At 39.6% G+C, this 26,121-nt stretch overlaps 1 long non-coding RNA gene across 2 annotated transcripts in view; it reads right to left on the bottom strand.

Annotated features, from left to right (window-relative positions):
• Window positions 1-26,121, bottom strand: part of LOC126951566 (uncharacterized) — a 406,759-nt gene that overhangs the window by 159,291 nt on the left and 221,347 nt on the right. The window contains exons 1-2 of one of the 2 annotated variants that reach the window (XR_007724530.1): window positions 21,836-21,912; window positions 17,323-17,399 (exon numbers count right to left, since the gene is read on the bottom strand). This is a non-coding gene — a long non-coding RNA (uncharacterized LOC126951566). Of the gene's footprint in view, window positions 1-17,322; window positions 17,400-21,835; window positions 21,913-26,121 lie in introns of those variants that run through there. The other variant, XR_007724529.1, reaches the window with a different exon arrangement.

The following is a 26,121-nucleotide window of genomic DNA, read 5'->3' as shown; positions in this document are numbered from 1 at the left end:
GGACATGAGAAATATACTCACAATGGGCCGTGACAAGTGTTTGAGAAAATAGTTTGAGACCATGTGCTGCAGAGCCTGTGTTGGTTAAGGGATGGTGAGAAACAGGTGGGTGCCTAAGTACTCAACGAAAAAGTCAGGCAAGAAGGAATATGGACACTGTCATTACCTTTGACTTCTCCCGCCTTTGAGTTAAGATTCCTTGTCAGGCTGAAGGCTTGCAGTGTAGTTGCCTCTTGTTTGAAATTTAGTTACCAGTACTGTGAGAGTCAAATAAGCAGTGGGGAATATTGTAATAAGTGACTATTCTAAACTCTAGGGAAATTCAAAAATGGAATTCAAGTCTTCCTTAAAAGAAAAGAAGACATCTTAGGAAATGAGGTCTTTCAAATAAATATTACTAAGCATCAATTTGGGCATTATCCGAATTCTGACATCACAAGTGAAAACAATTTCAACTCCACTTACAGAGATGTCAGATTCAGGGAGTTTTACAACAGGAAATGGAAAAAGGTTAAGGCTTTAACTTGATTCAGATGTCATTTGATATATATACATAGGAAATTAGGTCACTGAAAATAATGTTTTCAATCGAGAAATTTACAGCCCAGAATAAAATGATGTTTTAATCCATTTAAGCCAGTGTTCCTTATCATTTAGCTGGTGATGTGTTATTCTGCACTGAACACTTAAAAGCTACAAACAATGGAAAACCTGAAAAAGATAGCTATGCTTGTTTCTCTTACTAGCATTTTAATGAGAGTAAATTTAAGCTATTGAGCACAGCTATTTGCATGGAAAAAAAAAAAAAGATTGGTGACTGCCATCCATTAAGACATGGGTGACCAAGACTTTGATACCAGCCTGGACAACATAGCAAGAACCCATCTCTACAAAAAATAAAAATAAAAATTAGGTGGGCATTGTGGCACATGCCTGTAGTCCCAGCTACTTGGGAGGCTGAATCAGGAGAATTGCTTGAGGCCAGGAGTTCGAGGCTGTAGTGACCTATGATCACACCACTGCATTACAGCCTGGGTGACAGAGCAAGACTCTGTCTATAAAAAATAAAATAAAGACTTCATGGGTGACTACAAAAATGCAGGAAATATTCATTAATGTCAAAGTCACTCAGTTTATGAAGCAAACTACCTGTGAGGAATCAAGCCAAAAAAGTGTGGATGAACCCTTATGTCTACGTAAGCAATCAAGACCCAACTCAAATATCACCTTCTATGTGAACACTTGACACTCCTCTTAAGAAGGATTATCATTCCTCCCTGTTTATCAATGTATAAATCTCTATTCTTATACACACTTCATTAGATAATAAATCAGTCTCCCACACTCAACTGTCAGCTTCTTAAAAACAGAAATCCTTTTTTAATCATCTTTGAATCGCCAGCTCCCAATAGTGTCAAGCATTCAAGAAAGATTTACTGAAAAAGCAAAGTAAACAAGTATTTAAGTGAGGATCTCCTATATAACAAGTGGTGATCATTGACTCATTAGCAATAATTTTTTTAATCCAATCTATTCCTGCCCTTAAATACTTTATGCTCTGGTTCTGGGATCTAAAGGGGAGGGGCCTGCTTTCCATTTCTGACTCTGCCTTCACCCACCTCACTTTGTCAGGAGCATACAGCAACCTGCCTGTATTTTCTCTGGCAAAAGTTGCTTATGTTCCAAATCAACACACACAGTCCTAATAATAAAGAATCAAGGAATTGTGTCACATCATCTCAAAACTTGACTATTCCTAAAGTCCTTTCTAAAATTAAAGAAAAGGTCCACGAAATTCCAAACCATTTTCTAAAGCAAGCATCTGATTCAAGTAATGCTAAAGAACAGGCTTGTAACATTTTTTAAGGAAAGAAAAATTTTAAATGTAACATATGCAAGTCACTATACTAATTTACTTAGAAAATATGTCTAGTAAAGAGTGGCTTCTAGCATAAATTATACATTTAATATGTCCAGCTATAAATCAAAACCACTCACCACAGGGTTTTTCTACAGACATTGTCCCACTCCCCATTAATTTTGCTGACTGGAATTTCATTGGAAGATTAAGCAGTTAATTTTTCAAGTAGTAGCACAAGTTCTCTCTTCTCTTAATGGAAGATGGTGAGAGAACAGTATTTTCCACATTTCTGGCCTATATGTGGAGATGAAAGAGTCTGATTTTACCAGGTTGCAAAAATAATGCTCCTATTTAGGTTTTCTTTATTTACCATATCCATTGTGTAGAAGTTGAGAATGTTCTTATTCAAGGGAATTACAAAATACATATTTTATATTTATTTTATTTATGGGAATACATATAAATAAATACATATTGTATATGTATTTTATTTACCATGTATTTATATATGGGAAAAGCTGCTATACTAGAGATATGTAAGTCATGCCATCTTAATTGTGTGAAATAGTTATGATTTGAAATATTATGTTCCATTATCCCCACAAGAATACTCAGACCTATCGCACATTGAGTTTGGTATTTGCTTTGGATAATAAGGACCCTGTAATGACCACACTATGTCACGCAAAGTGAGATACAATAAATGGGTGTTACAACACAGCCTTCCTTTTGGGAGTTAGTTCTGTTCTTTAACTCTGATTTTATAAGCAGCCTCACTCTACTTTAACTCTTTTGAAAAGCTACTTAACCATGTATTTCCCACCAGGCAGTCTTAAAGATTATTGTGACCTTGCCTACAATATAAAATTTTGTGGTAGTGTTGACAGATATTTCCTAATCCCGATAATCAGCAAGTGCCTCTTAAACATCTTATGCTAAATATTATGTCTTGTATTAATATTAATACCACTTTTTCTAAACTGTTTTCCTAAATCATGTGACAAGCATTCCAAAAAGGATGTCCTGCAGAAAGAGAACACAGGAGTACAGCTTACAAAGAAAATAAAGAAAAATGTAGATTCTGCTTTCAATTTATTCAAAATATACTGTTCTTTCCAGTTAAAGAAGAAAATGATTACATATTCAGTTATCTTGAAATAATTAAAAGGTCATCAATTTTCTGTCACAGATGTGATATGGTTTAATTACATTCTATAAATGTATTGACCAGGCCATCACGGGAGACCGTCTTGCTGAGAGGTTATTATCTTAACAACAAACTGATGTCCATTGAGTGGAATAGAAGTATGTATATAGAGATTTGTGTACATGCGTGGATTAAAAAAGGACTGAGAAACTGGGAATGACAGAGTTGGCTGGAACCAAAGAGAGCATGAGATTTGCTCATGTTTTCCGAAGATAAAATAAAATATTTATTCATAGAAATACAGAATTTGCTTATATTAATAAATAAATTTTTCCCGGTACAAGAACTTTTATCCGTATCAGACTATTGAAACTGGGCAAAGAAAATGGCAGACAAAAATGTAATTAAATAGAACATCTCTCAAACTAATCACATTTTCAATGTCCCCCATTCTATAGTAAAACAGTTAAAAGAAACAAGTCTGCACGTGTCTTGGAAAGCTAAAGGATTCATGCTGGTATCACCCAATCATGTGTCTCCACCAGCTAGGAAAGCCCTACATAGGAAGTGGCTTGGAAAAAACAGAAACGGTAGCTTCCGCCATGCCTCTGTTTACTCCAGGATTCCATCCAATAAGCTCTACCGCAAATAAGAGGGTGGACTGTGAAGTCCATGCATCCTACATTAGGCCAGTACCCACACTGGCTGCTCCCTGAAGCTGCATGAATGTAGGTATTCAGTTCCACTTATGTGTTGCAAGATTCTTCCTCTTGCTTATCTGATCTTATCTGATCCCAACAGATTCCAGCTTCTGCACAGAGCCATAGTGATTCCCACAGTCTACGGTGGCACCCATATTAGAGTATATTTTGAAAGCTTCTAGGGATTATTCTAAAGTGCAATAAAGTTGAAAACCATAGCATTCTATGCTGCTGACTCCAGCCCTTCTGGAATCCTTATATGCCTCTCCCAAAGTGAGCCCCTCTCCGAGTGTATTTTACTTGTGTTCCCTAGTTTGCATATCCTGCTTTCTGCAACACCTTTCAAGGCTGAGACTGAGTCTCATTTATCTTTAAATCACTACAAACTTAGCCCAGCCTTTTGTAGACCATCAATATACTGATAAATAAATAAATGGGTAAGATGTTGAATAAATGGCTCCACATTACTAGTCTTCTGTTTTCTATTCAGAAAAATGAATATATTCTCCTCCAACCCACAAAGATATTGGAAAAGTAAATTGAGTTTAAGGAAAGCATTTGTTCAAACAAATGTATGCCATATAAAGTAATAGTATTGTTAATGTCTAAGAAGGTATGTTCACTTTCCCTTGATCAAATAGGAAAGCTGCAGATAGGATGTTTAGTAAAAACTTATATCAATTTACTCATTCAAGCCTCTCTCAGGAAATCATTCCTTTTCAATTTGTAGCTTTCAGTCATCATCCTGGAAGTAACTTCTATAAAGCAGAATTCTTGGCTGTAGCGATTTTGAATTCCTCTCAGAGAGACAGATAAATGATGAGCTAAATTTCATTTCACTTATGAATGAGACTGGAACGTGAAGATGTGGACCCAAAGGGTCACATAAAAGATTATGTGAGAAGTCAGTTCTGCTCCAGGATTCCGAGCTGGATCAAACTGAAGAGCAAAACAAAATCAGAAGCCACTATTGATACTAACTCAGCAGCCAAGGCTTGAAGAGGCAAAACCTAGACTGCCCCAAGAGAGAGAATTACGTATACCGTGCTTGAAGGGTGCTCTGGCCAACCATTCTACTGCTGTTGGGATATGGAAAATAGCAGTATTCCCTTCCAATTGCAGCTGTAACAAATGACCACAAACTTAGTGGCAAAAAACCAAAAAACAAAAAGCAAAAAAAAACAGGACATAAACATCCCAGAGATTTATTCTCTTATAGTCCTAGAGATCAGAAGCCCAACGTAAGTCTCAAGTAGCTCACATGGAGATGTCAGCAGAGCTGGGTCTTTCTGGAAGATCCAGGGGAGAATCTGTTCCTTGCTTCTGCCAGCATCTGAGGGCAGCAGGCAGCCCTGAGCTCCTGGCTACATGGCTCCAATCTCTGCCTCTCTGGTCACACGGCCTTCTCCTCTCTTGTAGTCAAGTCTCCTCTGCCTCCCCCTTGCAAGGACTTTTAGGATTGCATTCAGGGCCCACCCCAATAATCCAGGATAATTTCTCCTTCTCAAGATCCTTAGCTTACTCACATGTGCAAAATCCCAAGTCCTTATTGCCATGCAAGGTAATATACACGGGTTCTCAAGATTTAGGTGTAGACATCTTTGACAGCCATTATTCAGCCTACTACAGACCCATAATCAGATAAAAATAAGGTGTAGCCACAAATAACCATAATGATAGTTAAATGTAATTAAATGCTGCAAGTAATGATGTTCTAAGAGAAGTACAGAGGGAACCATGTGGAAGTGAGAGAGGGGATGAGTCCTTCCCACCAAGAAGCGTCAGGGAGGGCTCTGAGGGCTACGGGACGTCATCTTGTCTTGAGAGACCAGAAGAATTCAGAAAGATTACAACTCAAAACATTAAGTAAAAAAATCGATAATCAATACTCCTCCCATGATGCACACATACCCAAAATAAAACAAAACAGCTTTTTAAAAAAGAATGATATTGGGAGAACTGTGGACTTGTCAGCCAGTAACCAATGGTGCAAATTGACAGTAAGTAGGATGTTCTAATTTTGGAATCAACAGAACAACATAATCAAGAAATAAAGTATCTCATAAATAAAAAATAAATATAATGTATGGTTTTTATTTTATTTTTAAGAAATATTTTAAATGAATGAAAAGGGGTAAACCATTTCATAAACAGCCTTGGAGTGGGCAACTGATTAGTGTGTGTGTGTGTGTGTGTGTGTGTGTGTATGTGTATATATATATGCACACGTATATATACACACATATATATATTTAGATTAGAATCACTCAAAATAAGTCAAGGGAATTTAAAAATTAAATGTGAAATATCAACATATAAGAAATCAAGAAAAAATAGAAAGAAATATTTACCATCACTGGAGGAGGTACAATTTATTAAACTTAGAATAAAAACATTAACATATTTAACTGTGTTATAAATGTAAGCTTCTGTTCTTTCAAAAATAAATAAATAGAAGCAAATTAAAAGGCATCTTACTTGGGGGGAAATAGAGGAGATATTACATAGACAAAGTACTAATATTCTTAAAAAGCTCAATCAAATTGAGTTTTAAAATACTGAAGGCTCAATAGATAAATTGGCAAAGGATGTGAATAGGCAATTTCCAAAAAGGAAACTCTAAACAATCAACAAATGTGTGGAAAACACTTTCCTTCACTAGCAATCAAAGAATGGCACATTTAAAATAAAAATGGAGTAACATTTGACCTCTATCAAATTAACCAGATTTTTTTTAGAAAGATAATGATATCCACCACTGCCGAGGGCACTGTGAAAGGGTACTCTACAATATTGCTAACATTTTGGTATAATCCTTTCGGAAAGCAATTTGGCAAAGAGCCTTATGATGTTTATACTCTCCAATGCAGTACTTACACTTTTGAGAATGGAGCCTAAGAAAATAATCCTGAATATTGAGAGGCATTATTTTTAATAGCAAAAAAAAAAAAAAAAAAAAAAAATTCAGAAGTAATCTAAATACCAGACAAAAAAGTAATAGTTACACAAATCACATATGTTCACTCCATTAGTTATTATTTAACTTTAAAAAATTATGTTTAGAAAGAATATGCAAATATGGAAAATATATGTCAGTGTTAAAATATAAAATGAAAAACACGTCAATGTTCAATTAAAAAGCAAAAAAATATTGTATTCATAACATTTCTACTTAGTTTTTTTGTAAAATAGAGTAAATATCAGAAGGACATATAAGAAAACACTGTATTATGTCTGTCTCTAGATAGTGAAACCATGAATGATTATATAAATACTACATATGCTTTTTAAATTCTTATTTTTTAATTCAAAGGACTTATTCTTTTGTTGTCATTGTCAAAATCTTACAGTATGTCACATAAAGCTTTATCTAAAACTACATTTTTTAAATGACCAAAATTAAAGTTTTTCCTTCGATGTTCAAGAAATAATTTTTTATTTCTTTTTTGTAAATAATAACTGGGTTTTGTATTTACTTTTTTGTTGCTGGTATGTAATAATGCAAGAATTATAGATTTGAGATTTCTCTCAAGAGGAAATCCAGACCTCTTTCCTTCTAAGAAAACTGTTATCTGCTACAGCATTTTAAATCTACATTGATTACGCCACGGCCATCATAAAGTGTTTCTACTTGCTCATAATTTCCCCCATAAACTTTAAGTTTCAAATAAGAAATGATACGGTTTTGTAAAAAATCTAATCATGCTTTTTGGCAGATATGGATCTTGAGATAAAAGCTAAGTTGATTTCATGATTTTTAAAAAGACTCCCCAATATTAATACCATATATGAGTATAATCGTATTAGCAATTAGCTTTTAAACTAATTGCTTCAGTTTGTTCACTGAAGGTAACATTTGCAAATCATTTTAAGAAATTCATCAAATGACTCTCCACTGTTGGATTTGGCAAAAATGGAGTTTGAAGTTGAGGGAAGGGGCAAGGAATGCAGAATCTAGGGATCTTGCCAATTTGGGAACCAAAACCCAAAGGAGAAATTAAAAAAGGAGGTGCCAAGGACATATCCTAAGTCCCGGATCCTCAATCAGGGAGCCAGTTGGTGTCGAGAACCAAACAGAGCATTCTGTCCTAGAAACCAGACACGGAATCCACCCGAGAATGAGGTTCACTTGGGATATTTTAAGAAAAGGAACCCACTTTTGTTCCCTGGTATGACCAGTCCTGCACCCTCTCCCTTCTCATGGGCAGCAGCCACCCCGATTGCATCTTCTACAAGAGTGCTGTGCAGCAAAGCTGTCCATCATGGTGGGAATGATTTCTATCGCTGCTGTCCAATGCAGAGCCCCTAGCCACCTGTGACTCGACTTGGAATATGGCTTGTGCAACTGAGAAACTGAATTGAAGGATGTCTTGGCCACTGAAGGAACCCCATTCCCATGGACCAGGAAGGCTGCCCTGGTCAAACATCCTATTGCCTTTAGGATGCAGGGGAGCCTTTGAATTGCTTCTTTCACTTCTCTTGCCTGGTTTGTAGCTGTGCTGGATCACGTGGGAGGCTGTGGCCTCCTGATACACTATGACATTCTAAACAACCTTACCAGGCTTCACCTCATCATGAACACCTCAACATTCTAGAACAGCTAGTGCTGGAACCAATAGCCACATGTAGCTATTTAACTTTAAATTTAAATAAATGAAATTTAAATAAAATTAAAAATTCAATTTCTCACTTGCACAAGCCATATTTCAAGTTAAGCTACAGGTGGCTTGGCGCTCCGCATTGGACAGCACAGATGCAGACCATTCCCGCCACAATGGAACGTTTCCCTGCACAGCACTCTTGTAGAAGGTACCTGGTCTAGCAGATGCTGAGTGGGCCTAGTTTCCTCCTTTTCTAAGACACAGAAACACAGAGGGTCTGACTTAAAGAGCCTCCAGGGAAGAGGCCTAAGTGCTGTTAGCATTTAATTAATTAATTAAAATTTGCCTTCAGCCTCGTGTAAGATAGACCCCCTGACTGTGGTCAGCAGTTGCACGCAGACTTTGTCATTTTGCTTACTGACCACACATTCTCATGGATCAATTCTAAATTGGATTATTGTTAGTTTTAAAAGCGCCTGAGCAGCAGAAAGCAGCCGAGATGGCAGGCAAAGGGGAGATTGATAGCAGAATAAACAGGGAAAGTGACAAGATCCGAGGCTGAATTGATCACTGTCAGCGCGTCCGTGGTCAGCTGTCTGCCCTTTAGTGCCCAGAGTAAACATCAGAATAATGTTTAGACAAACACATTTGATTTTTGAGGTAATGGGTATGTCAACTAATGACAAACCTTAGAAAGGTCAAAGGGATATCCATTTTTCAGACTTTTTCAACCATTAATCGTTGATTTTGGTAGCAGTGCACTTCTAGGCAGAGCATAGAGGGAACTTTGGCGTGGGTGGGGACCAGGGCAAATCTCCCTAGAATTCACCTGGCCATCAACATTTTCCTCTATAATAAAATTTTGTTGGAAGCAGAGGGTTCATTCCTTAAAAATGGAGGCTTCACTCGATGCAGAATTTCAGTTGTCTAAAGAAAATCTGCAACAATCTTCTCAATCCTCCAAAGGGACATGGTCCATTAGCACCCACTAGAATTATGCGGACCTTGCCTGTCACCAAAAACCTAACAAAGTGTGGAAAATTGCTTTATCAGCAGCAGTTTACCATTGAGGAACTTACGCTATTGTTCCAAAAATAAGATAATGTTGGTGAATCATGAGTACCCAAAATTACAGTTTGGTACAATTTATAATTGGCTGGGTTACATTTTAATGCGATTTTTTTTTCTTTATACTACCGTCCATTAACTGTGACTTGGGAGGCCAATTGGAATTGACGGCAACTATACTGAGAGCTCCAAAATTAACGTGGTTTTTCTGATCGTGTAAGGCATTTTTCTTTTGCCCGCAGAGATGTGGCAGATGAAACCAGACGGGAATGGAACGTGGTCTAGAAACTGGCTTGCCTCTAGAAAAGCTGAGCACTACAACTCTGCTTCCCACAGAACGTCATGGTGTGAGGGCATTTGCTTTGTTCATATCATACTCAATCAATCTGTTTAAATAAAGCCACTTACCAAAATGCTGGGACTCTCTAAAGTTCCTCAAGCACATAAGTGCACCTTGGAAGTCAGAGAAATGTGAAGAATGTATTTGGGTTGTACCTGTAAAATATGTGTAGGATGCATATCCCTCAGAGAAAATAGCGGGATGGGAGAGAAAGCACAAAAACATATGGACGGCTGTTTCCTTAGTTGTGTAAAATCCCAGCAAACTTACTGAGAAGGTGGGTACGTAGGAAATAAGTGTGCATTTGAATACATTTGCAGGGTGGGTGGTGTCAGCTCAGGCTGCCATAACAAAACACCCTAGACTGGCGTGAACAACAGACAGTTATTTTCTCAGTTCTGGAAGCTGGAAGTCCAAGATCGAGGTGCCGGCATTGCTGAGTTTGAGTTCTAGTGAGGGTTGTCTTCCTAGCTTGTAAACAGATACTCACTTGGCACAGGGGAAAGGAGAGAGGGAGATCTCCCTAAAGTCTCCTCTTCTAAAGGCACTAATCCCATCATGAGGGCCCCACCTTCATGACCTCAATCTAAACCTTTGGCTTTCCAAAGACGCCATCTCCAAATACCATCGCACTGGGAGTTGGGCTTCAGCACATGAATTGACAGTCAGAGGGACACAGCTCAGCCCATATTGGGAGGCACATGCTTATCAGTTTTTGGAGGTGGGTGTTACTGATGTTCACCAATTTCCAGTTCTTGTCTATTTCTGGTAAAGCGCTACTTACATTTCTTCACTCCCTTGAAATTAAGCTTGGCTATGTGGTTAGTCATGGTTCATGAAATATGACATGTGTCACTTTTGGCATTTCATGACTGTTACTCAGCTCTCCTCCCATGTCTTCCCCTGTTAGCGAGCCCCAAAGCCCCTTGGGGAGGTCATGATGTCATAAAATGACAATCTAGTTACTATTGCTGCAAAAGAACTAAATGGCGTAAAATAATCATTGACTTATGCTCGTGGGAGACAGGGATCTGTAGATAAATCAGGGTATGTGAGTCCTGAGTCAGCGGTAGAATATGCTGCAATTAAAAACTTGATGTAAGAGTATTATTTGGCAAAAAGAAAAGGAAGGTGTACTGATCCATGCCACAGCATGGATGAATGTTGAGAACATTATGCTAAGTGAAAGAAGCCAGGCCCAAAAGGTCACATATTGTATGATTCTATTTATATGAAATAACCAGAATAGACAAACCTATTGAGACAGAAAATAGATTAGGGATTGCCAGAAGATGGAGGGATGGGGAACAGGAAATTATTGATTAATAAACATGGGGTTTCCGTTTGGGATGATGAAAAAGTTCTGGAACCACATAGTGGTGATTATTCCACATTATACATGGACTTAATGTTACTGAATTTTATATGCTACAATGGTTAAAATGGTAAATTTTACCTCAGAAAGAAAACTAATATGATATCCAAGCATATTACAGAAAAACAGCACACAAAATCAAAGAACTAACTTCCTCCTAACACTCAGAATATAAGGTCCTTATTGGGTTACTGGGTAGAGTGTGGATACATCCCATTAAAAATGGTTGACTGAGAAATTAAAGAGCAATAGAAATAATAAAAAGCCTAGAAAGAGATGCTGTGCCAAAAAGTGACTAGATGTAGAGTGATTAACACTGGACAAGAGGCAGCAATAATATTTAAGGATAGGAGGGTTTATCTAAGATTGTTTGACCTACCCATAGAGGTTCTATTAGGATAACAACAAAACAGTGTTTCTGCTTAATTCCCTACCATAATTCATTTAGGCAAAAAAGTCCTATCCCAGAACCACTGGGGTGCTTCATGCCAACTTTTAATAAACTTGGTAGATAGAAATCCATTTTCATTATCTTCCCAAATTTCAATGTGTGGTGAAATTCAAATCTTTGTGTAATATTTTCCTCACAAATAGGGAAAGCTGACAGTTGTGCCATTTAGAAGACAGAGCATGAATTGGTGCCTATTGGAGAAGGAAGGTAAAAGATCCCTCTAAGTGGATGGCTCATGTTATGATGATGTCCATTCCAGTTACTATTGCTGCAAAAAAAAAAAAAAAAAAAACTAAATGGCATAAAATAACCATTGACTTATGCTCACAGAAAATAGAGACCCACTGTGGCAGGTTGTCAGCCAGAACCAATGAGCAGAGTGGCAGCTGCGACCTGAGAGGTAATTCTCCAAATGAGAAAAGCCCTTTATTTGGGAGGAAAACTACATTGATAAGGTCAACTAACAAGCTACGGCCAGAATGCATAGCTAAGATGACCCAGAGAGTAAGGGAAAGGCCCAGATAGGTACAGTCAGGCTCCCTTCCTAAAGTTGGTATTTAGCACCACAAGAATGTATTTTGTTTAGATGTTTCTAAGGTAGTCATTTTGAAATTCATAGACTAGCAGGCAGTAATAATTTCATGAATCAAACTGCCCAAATCCAACGATGAATATTTCATGTACAGTGGCAGCATCTCAGAGTGAGGGCAGACTTAGAGCAGGGACTGGAAAAATTCCATCTGAACCACTGGCCTTAAGCATAAAAATACAATAAATGATTCTGAAATGACTTTCACAGATAGACACATGTTGCCCTATGAGCATCTTCAGGAATCTTCTTTAGAGAGGGCTTATTGTACACCATGAGTTAGAATTGCAAATCAGCATCTAAAGAGGGAGAAAGGGGTAAATTTAAAAAGCAGATTTCCATAGAGAGACACAAAGGAAGTCAAACAGGGACAAAGAAACAAAAATGGGAAGTGAGGAAGTGGGATCAAAGGAGGGACACAAATGAAAACAAGAAAGATGCCAAGAGAGAAAGACTCATTTCATCCCTGGAAATGTTCTGGTGCCCAATGCAGTAATGGGAGATTCTGTCACAGGTGGACAGCTAAGAGGAAAGGAGGGAGGACGTGGTTGGCTTTTCATTTAGTCCTGCCCCTTGGCTTATTCTTTCTGATCCGACACAGCAGAGTCTACTTGTTCATTGGCCAAATGTCAAAAAGTCACCATAAGGGGCTGGCAAGGAAAATGACCAGGAACGCACGGCATGCCGGAGTCACTCATCTTATCTGCCCCATTGACATAAATTGCACAAAAGGACACTCTGTCATCATGAAAGGAGAAAGATGGGTACTTGGATGATCTTGAGCTTAACCCACTTACAAAGGACTTGGGAAACCAGGAGACCAGCCAAGTCTCCATATCCCCTGGCCCCAGGGTGTATCACTTATACCTCCATCCACTCACCTATATCTGAATGCCCAAATATTCTGCAAACCTTTATAAAAAATAGAACTGTGCGGAATGCAGTTTATACTCTCAAGAAGAAAGGAGGTGTTTTTGTTTGTTTATTTGTTTGTTTTGCTGTTTCAGGTCTGCAACACTCTTCAGAATGAAACCAGTACTTTCTCTACACTGTGACTAGGAACCTGTCTTTTCCCCAGGTCTCCTGCAAAATTTCTAGCACCTTCCTCACACAAGTTGCAGGAAGCATAGAGCTTTGAAATTATAACGACGGAAAAGGAAATGGAAAGATAGGCCCAACTTTTAGTCTTCTGGGACTCCAGATCATATTTATGTGTTCAAAACAGTAACTTTCCCCTAGAAAAGTGGGATGCCACCATTCTACACACTGGGTGGACCATTTCCTAGCTGCATTTGCTACAAGCACATAGGGCCCTGGCAGAAACCTCCTTTGATTTCTACAATTGCCCTTTTTAAACGTAACAATAGCCAAAGTCTACTCTCTCCCTGCATTGCATCTGTTTCATCTGCATCCCGGGTTTCTGCAATAAAGCAAACCTCCAATTTATTAATTTTTTTGAAAAGATAACTTAAGTCCAAGGTTACCAAATGTCTTAAGCTAACCAAAAATGTAAAGACCAGTAAGGATTTAGAATTCCCTATACTAGTCCCCTGATCGGTAATCAGGTGACGGGTTGTTTGTTTGTTTTTTCATCTGTTTATTTGTTTTCCAGGCACGTTATGATGTGAGGTTCTTTAGCTACATATATGTATCTCCTTCAGTGGTCTCAGTGATTTCCAGCTTTGCAGGATATCACTTGGAGACAGAATGATGCAAACAAAAATTTTAGATTAAAAAAAAATTTTTTAAATATAAAAAATTAAAAATAAACTCTAGATTCAGGGCTTTCCAAGAGCCAAATGCTCTGAGGGCCAGTCCCAGCTACTTTCCAGCTGTGTGAGCTGAGGTCAGTTACCTAAACTTCCCATGCATCAGTTTCCTGCATCGACAAAGCTCTGGTAAGGATTTCTGCCCTACATAGTTCACAACACTAAAATGAGAAAATAGGGAAGTGCTAAGAATTTTAAAGAATTCGAATATGAGGTCTTATTACCGCTAACACAGACTTCCGCCCACAACAATCACTGGAAGACTTATGGGTTATGTATGTTCCAGTCACCTACAAAGTAACAAATCAGCAACTTCCTATCCAATCTACTACATAGCTTCCTCCCATAACCTAACCCTGTGTATGCTAACAGCCCACCTACAAACGGATTTCTCTCTATGATATTTAACACCCATTAATATTTATGCAGCTGTGTTTAGGTTAAAAAATAAGTCAAGCCAAGGTAAGAGGCATTTAAAAAAATTATTTTATAAGTTAAACAGTCAAATTGACTTTTTTCCCTTTTGCTGTAGAGTTCTATAAATTTTAACACAGCTGTAGGTTTGTATAACCACCACCACAATCAGGATACGGAACAGTTCTATCACCCTAAAAGAATTCCCTATGACTCTCCCTTTATAGTTCTACTCTTTCCCCTGCCCCAGCTCCAAAAACCATTGATCTGTTCTCTAGATCTATTCTGACATTTTCAAAATAGGTCACATAAATTGAATTATACAGTATACGGCCTTTTGAACCTGCCTTTTTCCATTCAGCATAATGCCTTTGAAAATCATCCAAGTTATCACGTGTATCATCTGTTCTTGTTTATTGCTGAATAGTATTCCATGGCATGGATATACCAGTTTGTTTAATCATTCAACTGGTTTATTTGAAGGACATCTGGTTTATTTCCAGATCTTGGCAATTTTAAATACAACAGCTATAAACATTTATGTGTCCGTTGTTGTGCGATCATAAGTTTTCATTACTCCAGGATAAACCCCAAGAGTGGGATTGCTATTAAACAGTGACTTGTAAATATCAACATCACATTAAACATCCAGATTTTATTCAAGGCAACCTCATAATATAAGAGACTAATATCATGATTTATCAACACTCAAAAACTAACATGCCTTAACCCCTTTGAAAATTTGAGTTGTTTCATCTACAGCCATACCACTCTGAACACACCCCATCTCATCTGAAAATTTAAGTTTTTTTGATATATTTTGTGGTATTTGATTTTTTGTGGTATTACTATTTTGCATAAATGTTAATGAAAAATATCATTTTAACAATTGCAAAAACATTGCAGTGATGCTTTCAAGAGTTCTTCCTATTGAGATTCTCATTCAATTTCCCAAAATAAAGTAAAATTTAAAATCTAAGTAGAGAGGAACCACCACTTCAGAGTCTGAGTTAATACAAACTTGCTCTGGCATAATTGAAAAATCACTATGCTAAACTTTGTAAAGAATACACCACCATCCCCCCAACAAAGTACACCCTAGAGTGTTTGAAGATTATGTTATGAGTGGCCCAAATGCCTGGGTTTGGCATTTGTTAAACAATCCTACAGGAGCTGCTGTCGCTGGGGTTCTGTGGGTTCATCCGTGGCTGACACCTCTCATCCTGAATCCCTTGGGTCCCATGGGCCCTGGAACGATCTATATTCTCCCGGTTGAAGATGATAGCATAATGTCAGTGTACTTAAAATTCAATTTCATTCTTCCTAATCTATGCACCATTATGCAGGTCTTTGAAATAGTCTCCAAAGAAGGTAAGTCTGTATTGATTCCATTCCCTTACATAGCAACTGGTGTGTAGCAACCCATAGTATAATATGAGGGGGAGAAAATATTGATTCTGGGAAACTTAATATTATTAAAAGACAGTTGTATTAAATCTCTTTCCTGGACTTAGCTGAGCACTTTTTTTTTTTCCTTTTCCCATTTTCAAAAAAAATCAATGAAGCTAATACTCTTGTTAGTCTTAGAGTTTCTACTACAGCAGTTTCATGTCATCATAGAACCTACGGGAGGTTTGTAGGCTCAGCACTTGAGGCTTGGAGTCCTCTGCTGACTGATGAGCATAACATTTCTGTCTTCAGTTATTCCGGCCACTCAGAGCGGGCATGTAATATTTAAATTTTATTTTCCATGGATCTGTTTTCCTTGATGTGTAAAAGTCTCAAGATATGGCTGGCCGGGCGCGGTGGCTCAAGCCTGTAATCCCAGCACTTTGGGAGGCCGAGACGGGCGGATCACGAGGTCAGGAGATCGAGACCATCCTGGCTAACACGGTGAAACCCCCGTCTCTACTAAAAAATACAAAAATCTAGCCGGGCGAGGTGGCGGGCGCCTGTAGTCCCAGCTGCTCGGGAGGCTGAGGCAGGAGAATGGTGTAAACCCGGGAGGCGGAGCTTGCAGTGAGCTGAGATCCGGCCACTGCAGTCCAGCCTGGGCAACACAGCGAGACTCCGTCTCAAAAAAAAAAAAAAAAAAAAAAGATATGGCTTAACCTTAGTTATAAACGCCTAAGTGCATGTGATGAAGCTCATTACACACATGCAATTTTCAGTTTGAGAGAAGTCTAAAGAAATAAAATCAACATGGGGGTAGGGGGAGGTTTTTTTGATGGAAAACACCTGCCAGTTGAAAATCCCAGATTCTCTTTTTTGAGGACCATCCAAACTTGAGCTTTTTTTTTTTTTTAACGAAAAAGGAACAGCTGCTTCTGATTTGTGACAAGATTAAAGCATTTTGGAATCTCTCTCCAGATATCCAAGTTCTGATAGAATGTCTGCTGTGTCATTATCAAATATAACAAGACTGTAACATGGCTCCAGAGTCAATGAACCAAACACTGGAATCTTCTTCTAATTATATAATATAAAACTACTTATAATTCTGATGCCATGAATTTGGAATTCGTGATTAAGATGGGTTAGGCTTTGCTAAGCAAGCGTTTTCTTCATAGATACTGCAACTCATATTTTAAAAATAAGATGGCAAGAATAATGCTGAAAATATGTGAAAAACAAACTATCTCCAAACCCCTGAAAGACTCTAGAAGCCACAATTAGCATGAAAATATCTGTGGTGCTTTTAATAGTTATTTTATATCTCTGTCTCCGGCTTCTCTGGAGAGTGGTGCTCTCAGCTGCCAGGAGAACAACTAAGTCCACCTGGATATTCCAGACCCCATAAATGCATATGCTCCAGACTGGATGTGATTTTTGTACTCCTGTTAATTGTTCCTCCTGTTTTCCCATTTTCCCATCTTCACTGTCATCTACAAGAGAAATTCAAAAAGTGACCAAAGATCGCTGACTTGGTGGACACAGCTTAGGAAATTTCAGTCTCATTTGCCTCCTCTCCCCTAGAATACAGTTTGCTGCCTCCTCCTTGCTCACCTGGATCATGGCAAGGGCCTCCTGAAGGGCTTCCATCTAGTATCTCTTCCCCAACCTCTGCAATCAGAGTGAGCCTCCTGGGGGAAAAAAAAAAGGTGTCAAATCATATTGAAAACTGCCATGGGCTTGACATCACCTGTCGGATAAAACAGTCATCAGCATTGCGTACTAGCAAGGCTTTGCATGGAAAGATGAGGAAGAAAAGCCCAGACAGGCAGCAATGAAGAAATACTTATGTCATACTTGGGTCATGGTAAGAAGACCAAATTAGCTCAAACAGGGATTTCTTTGTAAGTGATGGTTATAGAAGGTAACTACAAAGAAGTAAAGCGGGTCCAGATCAGTGAAGACTCAAAAGACTCAGTCTGAGACTTTCTGACTTTATCCCTCATGCCACGGGAGCCATAGAATGTTCATGAGCAGAAGAGGCAGATAAAACACAGTCCAGTTGGAATCACCAATCACTCCCCCAGTAGCATACACACCACTGAATGTCATTAGGCTACTAGTTATTTTTCCTAGTGACCACCCCCATTGTCTTTCACTAAGAAAAAAAAAAATTATTGACAAGTAATTCTTTAGGTGCTTCCCTTTCATATATTTTCAATTTTTAAGTACACTTTATACTGGCTTAACAAACATAAATGCCATTCTAGAAATTTACAATATAGTAGTATAATATTAGTGTATGATTTAATGTGTTGGCTCTTTCTCCAGAGACTAAAAACAAAGAAGCATAATATATCGTCAGATAAAATATTAACATATTAATGAAAATACTTCATTTCCCTGAACCAAAGAAAACCAAAATGATGATGAGGAATGCATTAATGAGGGTTTTAAGCATAAATGACAGAAATTCTAATGCCATTTCCAAATATGTTAAATTACTTAAAATTAGAATAAAATGTATCAATACTTACAGATCATCAGAGTCACTTTCTATCCTGATCACTATGTCACAAGCCCCTAAGCTGACCAGTTGTCACTTCCAAGATATCCCTAAAGCAGCTCAAATTTACCATGGCCAAAGCTGAACACATTATTATCTTCCCCAAATCTTCTCAGTCTCTGTTAAGGGAGTAAGTGTCCACCTGTTCCCCTCAGCTAGAAATGTTGTAATCATCCTTGTCTCCTTTTTCTCTCCCTAAACCCCTGCATTGGTTCCTCATAGTCATCACTTTTATCTCCAAAATGTCTGTCTGAATCAGGCTCACTCAGCATTCTCACCATCAATGCCTTACCATCAATCAACCTCCCAAAAGATTCCAGTAGCCTCCTGAACAGCCTCTTACCAATACTCCAACAGCCAGCTGGTCTCTTCTAATTTGAACATTCCTGGAATCCCCTCTCTCCCTCCTCCACCTGACAAACCTCTCTTGCCCTTCCAGCCTGAACTCAAATGTCACTTCCCTTGCATTCTCATCATCTCCCACTTCCTTGCCAAAAGAATCAACAGTTTCCTCCTCTAGATTCCCTCTCCTATGTGTTCTTTCTTGATTACAACACTCATCCCATTTCTACTATGACTCAATGCTTAAGAATCTGTGTCCTTGGCCGGGCGTGGTGGTTCATGCTTGTAATCCTAGCACTTGAAGAGGCCAAGGCGGGCGGATCACAAGGTCAGGAGTTCGAGACTAGCCTAGCCAACATGGTGAAACCCCCATCTCTACTAAAAATACAAAAATTAGCTGGGCATGGTGTTGGGCACCTATAATCACAGCTACTCGGGAGGTTGAAGCAGGAGAGTTGCTTGAACTCGGGAGGTGGAGGTTGCGGTGAGCCGAGATCGCGCCACTGCACTCCAGCCTGGGTGACAGAGCAAGACTCCATCTTAAAAAACAAAACAAAAATCTGTGTCCTCTGATACATTTGTGCATTTATTGGGGTTCGGGACCATGTGTTATTCTTCTTTGAGTTTCTGGTGAATGTGGTTCATGCCACCCTCACTATGCTCTCCTTTGAGTAAAGTGATACACCTGATCCAAAATGTCATCATTTGCAATTTAAGCTTTTAAAATTTTCATAGCTGCACATCTTGACTCATGTAAATTACCACTGCCCAACCTTCTTTCGTAGTTGTTTCTATTTGGTCTTCTTAAGAATGGGGCACTTACATGCAGAATTTGGTACAAGATTTTACCCCTGGCAGGATGCCTAAATGACATACAGAGGAAAGGGAGGATAGGGTAAAAGATCTATATGTACTTCAGCAGGTACCTCGATAGCCCACACCCCAACCCTGGTATTGGCTTCTAGAGAAAACAGTTATGCAGAGAGAACCATCTGTGCTCCCAAAGCAGAGACGAGAATGTTCTATGATTGATAATCATCTGTGGGCAAAAGTAGCAGCATGGCCTCTGAAGCGATCGCTCCTCATGCCAACTAAACGGCTTTCTCAGCCCACACCTGCCCTGAACTAGTCAATTACCAACGTTGAGAAAGCAGGAAATGAATGGCTCATGATTTTAAGCATCAATAATTTAAATAAAAAAGTCATAAAGAGTCATCCTTCTTCCTGGAGTGTAAATGAATGTGATTCTAAGTGTATGGTAAAGACACGATAATTGCCAGCAAATTAACTCCCAATGAAGATGAAGAGGGATATCTGTCTCCTTTGACTCTTGGACAATTTCCTTCCAAAGGGATTTTACTGTCCCACATTCGGAGTGAGAACTCAACTCAGTACAGGCCGTGCTTCTGTGTTGAAGAATGATCACCAGGCAGTCACATAGGAGCGGCTTCGGCCAGCGACACTGGTATCCCCACTTGGTGCTGACAAGGTTATATACTCTGCAACTAGTGTTCTGTAAATCCAGTCATGAGTTGGTCCAGAGTTGTTTTTAGGTAAGGAGAAGTCAGTTCTTCTCTCACCCAGATCCTCTCTGGCACACTGACCTTTGAGAATAAGAAGTGTGCATGTTTTAATTCTATGCTCAGCAATGTTCTGTTGAATTTAATCAGAGGCTGCATAATTTTTTAGAACTCAAACTGGTGTCAGATCTCCATTAAATTGCAGGTGGCTTCCCCACCCTTTTTGCCTTCATCATCTCTCTCCAGTTTGAGAGTCCTCTCTACCCTGCAATTTTCACCAGTCTGTTTAATCCAAAGTAACTTTGTGAGACAACCTCATTAAAACTAAGGTATTGGTGGTCCTATGTGTTATCTCCTCCACTGGAGGAGATCACTTAAAAATCATTTGGAAGTTTCTTTTGCTGTGCAGAAGCTCTTTAATTTAATTAGATCCCATCTGTCAATTTTGACTTTTGTTGCCATTGCTTTCGGTGTTTTAGTCATGAAGTCTTTGCCCATGCCTATGTCCTGAATAGTATTGCCTAGGTTTTCTTCTAGGGTTTTTTATGGTTTTAGGTCTTACATATAAGTCTTTAATCCATCTTGAGTTCATTTTTGTATAAGGTAAAGGGAAGGGGTCAGTTTCAGTTTTCTGCATACGGCTAGCCAGTTTTCCCAACATCATTTATTAAATAGGGAATCCTTTCCCTGTTGCTTGTTTTTGTCAGGTTTGTCAAAGATCAGATGGTTGTAGACATGTGGAGTTATGTCTGAGGCTTCTGTTCCTTTCCATTGGACTATATCTCTGTTTTGGTACCGGTACCATGCTGTTTTTGTTACTGTAACCTTGTAGTATAGTTTGAAGTCAGGTAGCATGATGCCTCCAGCTTTGTTCTTTTTGCTTAGGATTGTGTTGAGTATACAGTCTCTTTTTTTATTCCATTAGGGAGTTGAATAATGAGAACACATGGACACAGGGAGGAGAACATCACATACCAGGGCCTGTCAGTGGGTGGGGGGCTAGGGGAGAGACAGCATTAGGAGAAATACCTAATGTAGGTGACAGGTTGATGGGTACAGCAAACCACCATGGCACGTGTATACCTATGTAACAAACCTGCACATTCTGCACATGTATCCCAGAACATAATTTTAAAAATCATCTGGAAAGGATTTGGTATGTACATATAACAATTTGTCTATCCATCCATAAACTGGTGGACATGAAGGACTGATGCATGGTACAACATAAATGAGCCTTGAAAACATGACATTAAGTGAAAGGAGCCAGACATAAAAGACCTTGTGCTGTATGATTCCATTTATATGAAATGCCCCGAATAGGCTAATCCACAGAGATAGATGCAGATTGGTTGCTACCAGGGGTTAGAGAAAAGGGAAATGAGAATTAACTGCTCAGTGACTATGGGATTTCCTTTTGGGGTGACGAAAATGTTTTGGAACTACATAAGGGTGATGGTTTCACAACATTGTGATTGTACTTAATGCCACTGACTTATTCACTTTAAATGCTTAACTTTATGTTATTCAAATTTCACTTAATTTTAAAAGGTGGGGGAAGTGGGGGAATCTATACTTGACCAAGTATGAATCTTTGATGGTGAAATTTCAGAAGTAGTGGGAATAGAAAAGAAGTTTCCTATTAAAAAGCTTTCACAGGGTCTCTAAATCTCTGGTATGCCTGCCTCCGATGTCTCACCTTTGTTGGGGCCCTTCTGTAAAGCCAAGTTAGTGCAAAAGAAACCAAGCCAGGCTTCATTGGATATATCCATCTTCTGTGAAGAAAAATAAAAATATTATATAATAAGCAACCAATGCTAACTGGGATTATTATCACTGTCAATATTCTATGCTGACCTTCTACTTTCTGTGGCCTAAAATTAGATCGTGTATTGTTTATGAAACTTTTACTTGGGGATGTGTTTTAGGTTGCATGGGTTTTCTGCTGCTGTGGCAGCAGGACCAAGCCAAGGCAAAAGGCCTGGTGTTACTCACAGTTGGCTTTATGATTTCACCCAAGGACAGGGACCAAGGCATGCAGCTGAAAAAGCAACATTGGTTTCTGGTCTCTGATGACACATGTGTTTCTTCTTTCTTTCTAATGCTCCTAGCAAAACAGAGTCCTACCCAGTGCCTTTCCCAAGGAGACCCTGGTTGAGACTCCAGACTACAGCATCTAGAAGTCTGAGGCTTGAAGACCATCTCACTCAATTCCTGCTGGGTCTCTGATATGAACATCAGTCCTTCTCAGGGTAGGAATTTGACATTGCGAGAGGGAAAAACAAAGAAATGAGCTTTGGGCATGTACAGTTTTTCTGTTCTGCTTTTTTGAACTTGAGAAGTAGTATGTTCAACATTGTCTTTCCACAATAAAACCAGAAACATGGTACATCTCTCAGGGTCCAGTCAGGAGGCAGCCATCACTCCAGCTATTTTAACAAGGAAAATGTAACACAAATAACTATTTTTTTTGTTTGTTTTTGTTTTTACAAATTTTTTATAGGTTTAAAATTTCTCCAAAGTTTAAAAGTGAGGTAATGTTGTATTTTTTTTTTATACTTTAAGTTCTAGGGTACATGTGCATAACGTGCAGGTTTGTTACATATGTATACTTGTGCCATGTTCGTGTGCTGCACCCATCAACTCATCAGCACCCATCAACTCGTCATTTACATCAGGTAAAACTCAGAATGCAATCTCTCCCCCCTCCCCTCTCCCACTGTTAACTATTAAAGGTGGTGAACTACTGATATAGTTTTGTTGGGTCCCCACCCAAATCTCATCTCGAATTATAGCTCCCATAATCTCCACATGTCATGGGAGGAACCCGGTGGGAGGTAATTGAATCATGGGGTGGGTTTTTCTTGCGCTGTTCTTGTGATAGTCAGTCTCATGAGATCTGATGGTTTTATAAACGGCAGTTCCCCTGCACAAGCTCTCTTGCCTGCCACCATGTAAGATGCACCTTTGCTTCTCCTTCGCCTTCCGCCGTAATTGTAAGGCCTCTCCATCCATATGGAACCGTAAGTCCATTAAGCCTCTTTTTCTTTATAAATTACTCAGTCTCAGGAATTTTTTTTTCTTTTTTTTTTTTTTTTTGTGATAGAGTCTTGTTCTGTTGCCCAGGTGGAGTTCAGTGGCACGATCTCGGCTCACTGCAACCTCTGCCTCTCAGGTTCAAGTGATTCTCCTGCCTCAGCCTCCCAAGTAGCCAGGATTACAGGCACCCACCACCACACCCAGCTAATTTTTAGATTTTTAGTAGAGATGGGGTTTCACCATCTTGGCCAGGCTGGTCTTGAACTCCTGACCTGTGATCCACCCACCTTGGCCTCCCAAAGTGCTGGAATTACAAGTGTGAGCCACTGCGCCTGGCCCTTGGGTATTTCTTTATAATGGTATGAAAACAGACTGATACAACTACTAAAAGGAACTTTAAAAGGACCTTAAGGATGTAGCAAAAGAGCAGTTATTACCTCTAGGCTGAAGGACAGTGAAAAATTAAAGGAACCAAGGATGGGCAGAGGGGCCTTCTACCTCCACTGAGGCTGAGGTTCAGATCTCCTCAGAGATTTTTGCCAAATGTTATTCTTGTTCATGCCAAGCCTGCCTTGTGGGAATGAGTAAGACAGATCACCATTCCATCCCTTATTACTGACTAGTTAGATTGCATGGCACAAAGGTCAGTATCCTTGGTGTCTGCAAAGTACTTCTTTCCCTCTGCATCGTGAGTATTTGCCCCATTCCGGAGGCCACACGACACAACTGTAAGAGTTGAACTCCAAGGAGAAGACTCTTGGTAAACTTATTATTAGAGACTTTTATTTAAAATTTTTTTGCCATTCTTTTTTCGCCACATATTTTTTTGGGCCAACATTTTTTCCCAATTTTTATTTGCTGCCACAGGAACTCACAAATTGCTGGTGGAGAAGCTTTCTGGAAAGCAAAGGCATGGGGTGGTCTGCAAAAGCAGGCCATCTGTTGTTGTAGGAGGCTGTGGGCAGGAAGGAGCTTCTGAGAAGCAACCAGTGCTGGGGAGAGCATGGCCTGAAGCAGAGCTGGGACTCAGGTGCATGTGCCAGGTGCTACTGCATTGAATGATAATAACTAGCCAAGTCCAGAACTCAGCAGGGACGTTCCTGGCACTACACCACTCTGGCACCCTCTACTGATGACATGTACATTCACCCAGCTGGCTAAGAAGAAATGTTTACAGGGTCCAGCTCCAGTGTCACAAAGCAGAGCAGAGAAGGATGAATTTGAAGCTGATAGACAATAAATTGACACCTGCCATTGATTGGGATTCCCATTCTCCATCCGATCTCACTTCCAGTGTAGGTAAACCCTTCACACCAGTGAGCTGCTATCAGAGTGTCTTCATCTATGAAAGGAACATGGACAGCCGGCTTCACCCAACTCCAGCTGCCAGTACTCAAGAGTATTTCTAGGCAGGTCAAGGAACATCACTAAACTTCCTAAATCGGTAACAGAAATATTTTCACAATGTCTTAGGTAGAGGAAAAAAGTCAAGAGGAGGATGTTTGTAAAGTTAAGTGTGCCCAAAATGGCTGTATTTTCCTTTGAAGTCAGTTTTCTTTTCCTTTTGAGCGCTCAGACTTTCTATCTTCCTTTAACAGTTAAAGAAGACTCACATGACTGGGTTCTAGCCAATGGAAGATAAACAAAAATAATCTATCCCACTTCCAGGTCTGTCCCCTAGAAGACCTCTGGCACGATCCCTCCTGCCTTCTCTTACCCTGGACCCACACACTGACTGCAGAGCAGATCTCAGGAAAGAGCAGAGCATCTAGGAAAGTAGCTTGTTTCTGAGTCACCACCTGGAGGACGGCCTTCCTGAAGAGTTTCCCAGCTGGAAATATTCTAATTGGATTGCAAGGAGAGGAAGAAATAGCCCTTCATGCCCAGGTTCTGAAAACGTGATTCTCAGACCAGTGGCATGAGCATCACCTGAAAACTTGTCAAAAATGAAAATTCTCAGGCCCCACCTCAGACTTAACCAGAAACTCTGGGAGTGAGGGGCCCAGCAGTTAGGTGATTTGGGTGTTCTAAAGTTGAACAATCACTGCCTTATTGTGTAAAAACACTAAAATTCGGAGGGTTTTTTCCTTAAGGCACATAGACAACCACTCACATAAAACTCAAACTAAACCCCTCTTCATAAAAACCTTAAATGAAGAAGTTAATAACCAGTTAAAATGTGCCTGCCCAGTAACAGCCCTTTCCCCAAGCAGACCTCCTCCTTGCCTGGGTACTAGACTGCCTTTGTAGGACTAACATTAGCCACAAGATTAGAAATTATGGTTTAGGAGTCATGCAGCTGCAGGATACCAGATTCTGACTCTCCCTAAATTGCCCCTAAGATCAGTGCTTGAGATATTTTGCAGACCCTGGACTTGATGGATCAGCTGGCCCCACCCAGATCAATAAACTGGCTCACCTGGTCTTCTGGCTCCCACTCACGGACTGACTGAGCACAAGAAGACAGCTCCAACGCCCTACGATTTCATCACCGACCAATCAGCACTCCTGGCTCACTGGCTTACCCCCACCCACCAAGTTATTCTTAAAAACTCTGCTCCCTGAATGCTCAGGGAGACTGATCTCAGTAATAATAAAACTCCAGTCTCCCACAAAAGTAAAGAAATAAGCAAACAGGCTGGGCGCGACAGCTCATGCCTGTAATCCCAGCACTTTGGGAAGTTAAGGCGGGCGGATCACCTGAGATCAGGAGTTTGAGACCAGCCTGACCAACATGGTGAAACCCTGTCTCTACTAAAAATACCAAAAATTAGCTGGGCGTAGTGACAGGCACCTGTAATCTCAGCTACTCGGGAGACGGAGGCAGGAGAATCGCTTGAACCTGGGAGGCGGAGGTTGCAGTGAGCCGAAGTTGCGCCATTACTCCAGCCTGGACAATGAGAGCAAAACTTCGTCTCAAAATAAATAAATAAATAAAACGTGTCT

The sequence above is a fragment of the Macaca thibetana genome, chromosome 3, assembly GCF_024542745.1.
Source record: "Macaca thibetana thibetana isolate TM-01 chromosome 3, ASM2454274v1, whole genome shotgun sequence".
Lineage (NCBI taxonomy): Eukaryota > Metazoa > Chordata > Mammalia > Primates > Cercopithecidae > Macaca > Macaca thibetana.
Note: the sequence above shows the minus strand (reverse complement) of the source record. Positions and strands in the feature narration are given on the sequence as shown.